Raw genomic sequence first — 345 nt, 5'->3', positions numbered from 1 at the left:
GAAGCTATTTGCTAGCCTAGCTAGCCCAGAGAGAGATACATATACACACCCAGAAATACGAGCGACACCTACGCTGATAAGATACATGACCTGTTTCGCATGAACCCAAAGAGTTTCACCTGTTGGTGTGTATCTACGTAAGAAGAGACGGGGGAGTCTCCATGCCTACTGTGTAGGAGTGGTTGATGAGAGTCCTTCAGAAGCGACACTTCTTTAAGGCAAGAAACACACCTATTCCCCCATACAGTCTGTCTGTACAGATAAAGTCCACACATCACTCACGGCACCTGCTCAGACAAAATCCCGTACACCTTACTACTGCGAGTCATAGATAGATAGATAGAT

The sequence above is a fragment of the Cystoisospora suis genome (genome assembly GCF_002600585.1).
Source record: "Cystoisospora suis strain Wien I chromosome Unknown contig_4807, whole genome shotgun sequence".
Classification (NCBI taxonomy): domain Eukaryota; phylum Apicomplexa; class Conoidasida; order Eucoccidiorida; family Sarcocystidae; genus Cystoisospora; species Cystoisospora suis.
The sequence above is the reverse complement of the archived record's forward strand: the minus strand, read 5'-3'. Positions refer to the sequence as shown.